This window comes from Magnolia sinica, chromosome 14 (assembly GCF_029962835.1).
Source record: "Magnolia sinica isolate HGM2019 chromosome 14, MsV1, whole genome shotgun sequence".
Lineage (NCBI taxonomy): Eukaryota > Viridiplantae > Streptophyta > Magnoliopsida > Magnoliales > Magnoliaceae > Magnolia > Magnolia sinica.
Window position 1 is genome coordinate 32916035 of NC_080586.1, and position 3330 is coordinate 32919364.

Here is a 3330-nt window from a genome sequence, read left to right on the forward strand (position 1 = left end):
CAAGTATACAATATCAGAGTAATGCGAAAATATGCGGGTAAGTCCATGAATGCTATCAGTCGTACCAAGGCTATATGATGCAAGGCATGAATACTATCGGCCATACCAAGGCCATGCGATGCGAGGCCTATGTAGCAAAATGTCATATGTGAGATGCAAAGCAAGCGTGTCAGTCCTCATCAAGTATACATATTAGTACAGTTTCTCTCTCGGATATCACCGGGGTCCAATACACTTCACACTAACTGTCGCCTCCCTAGCCGCACAGCACAGTAAGCGGAATAGACTACACTATTCGCCTGACCAGTAGTCTGTCAATACCTACCAGGCTCATCGATAGTGGACTCATTTGTGAGCTGGTCAAACTCAGCCTAGCTTATAGCCCCCTCACTCGAGCAGATAAGGTCACACCCCCTTCCAACCAACCACGACACAGTGGGAGACAGGGCCTACTGGTATTTGGCACTCTTGTGCTCATGTATCCACTCGGTCTAGACGTTGGAGCATCTCTTGATACCAAAAAGGTTCTACGACTCTCACCCAAGGACATCCTAAGTACCCACAGTGGTAGAACCAATCATTTTCGATATCCAATACGGCCATCCACGGTGTGCCTGTGGAGCCACGGCCCTGATGTCACTGGGGCGTACAATGATCATGACACACAAATGCGAGATGCATGAATCACACTATCCAGTCATGCAACAATCCTGCGCATACCACGCGCTCATGTGGGTAACTTCTATTAGTGAGTCCCATAAATAATCTGTCCAATGACATATGCTATGATCAGTCACTCCTCACATCGAGCATACATATGATGCGAATGGGTATGAATCATGGGATTATACTAAGCATGTTATACGGTGATGAACTATCCTCACAACGAAGGTGGGCCTAGACGGCCTACACACAACCAGTATGGCCTATCAATAGGCCCCAAGGAGAGTTATAATGTGGACATTTAACCAACATTGTACTTATAATGTGGGCGTCAAACCATCATTGCTCCCAAGGCATAGCCCGCTATAAACATCATTACATAAACCATGGTAGAATCACACATTGTAATGACTTGTGTACATCCCATTGGGCCTCAACCCATGGGCCTTAGATACATCAAATGGGCTGCATAACATGGGCCTCATATATATATCAAGATGGGCCTCCATGGACGGGCCACAATACATCAAGATGGTCGCGCCAATGGGCCTCATATATCACATCGGGCCTTATCCAATGGGCTGAATAAATGGGCCAAGTCGAAATGGGCCGAGTTGAATGGGCTAATCCAAATAGGCCGAACCCAACTCATCTAATCTATTTTTAGAAATCAATATATATATATATATATATAAAAATCATATCGAAATATCAACTGGATATATATATATATATATATATATATATATATATATATATATATATATATATATATGAATCATATCAAAAGATCAACCGGACCGCACTCCAAATAACGGTGGTGGCAATGATTTCCACCGTTAAAAATCCTACAGGGCCCACAGTTATGTATTTTTTTTAATCCGACCTATTCATAAGTTAACATGGAGATAGATGAAGTGAAAGCAAAAACATCAGCTTGATAGGAACTACCGTGGCCCTTAAGCAGTTTTGAATGATGAATGTCACTGTCCCCACTATTTTAAATGGTGGGGTCTACTTGAACTATAGATTTGTCTTATTTTTAGTCTCAAGCCTTAAGATGAGCTTTCAAAATGGTTGGACGGCTTGGATGCAACACATGCATCATGGTGGGTCCCATAGATGGATGGCGTGGATGATACAGGTGGGACCTATGGACTTGGTGACGCCACTACAACAGCTATGTTGCTGGAGTGAGGTACACCAGCCGTTTCACCTTCACATGCAGGGACGGTGTGGGTGAAACACTTACATCAGTGGGTCCCACGTGGGGCCCACCATAACGTTTATATGCCATCCAATCTATTGATAAGGTCATGTAGACCCAGATGAAGAGGGAAAACAAATTTCATAATGAGCCAAAACTTCTGTGACAACCCAAAAGGGTTTCAATTGCAGACGTTCAATCCTCACTGCTCCCGGTTGTGTGGGCCACCTAAGTTATGTATACGGTTGATTTTTGGGGAGGGCCCACTGCCCTAAAGTGGGCCACCAAATGCACGGTGTTGACGTTCCACACGCACCATGGTGGGGCCCACGGTTGGGACCCACGTCCCTACCTCCAGCGTCCCAGCGCAGCAGGACACTGCTGCGCGTCCTCTGGACGGCAACCGCAACTCCTGCTGCTTCATTTATATATATTTTTTAAAAATATATCTTTCTGTGGTTTTTCACAGGTAGGGCTCACATCAGGGGAATCCGACCCAGCCGTTGGATTAGGGTTAGGTTAACTTACCCAAAGATGAACTCAGAATCGCCAGAATAACGATTCAAAGTGAAGGTTTAAGGATGAAGAAGAACAGGAAAGAATCTAAGATGATTCACCAACTTCTCTCTCACTTTCTCTCTCTTTTCCTTTCTCTTTCTTTACTAGGGTTAGGAAATTCGTATGGAAAAGAGAGCTAGGGTTTTAAGGTCTATAAATAGGCCTAATATTGATGAAAATAACCATAGGGCCAAGGTATACTTAGGGTATAACCAAAACCGGCCTCTCACGATCTAACGAAGCACTTCCGATGGGCCTATTACCATGAAAGGTCGGACTTAAGCTCACTGACCATGGATCTAGGTCAAGTTGAGTTTTCGAACCGACCGACTCTTCAGATCAGCCGTGGCGGACCACACTTAAATCAACGGTCACAGAATCTTGATCAGGTCCACAAGCACAAGGACATGCCTGGGCCACCTTTCCTGATCAGAGGGTGAAATTGGGTCAGAATCCAATGGTCAGATTGCTTAAAATCATCGCGCAAGCGACACGACTCAGATTTCATAAAATCTTAATTAATATCCAACCGTTCTCACACTCTTCACTCCGAACTCAAACAAATCGACCCAGAACATCATCTGGACTTGATTTTCGAGGTGATGGTCAAGTCCAATATGGTGATCGCAACAGCCTAAGATCATCGCTATCGGACTTTCAACGCGCGGTCTAGGTCCGATCCAGAACTTCCAAAAATTTCCCAGAACAACTGGATTTAGCGATGGATCCCAGATTTCAGAGTAACATAGTGGTAGCTATCCACAAGTTTTGAGTCATGCAGATCAAATTTAAAGTGATTGATGCAAATTTCACAAGCAATCAAGATAAGCGCTAATTACCCCAAAAAGCTACTAAGTGAAAAGGCCAAGCTATATGTCCTAGAGGGGGGGTGAATAGGACAA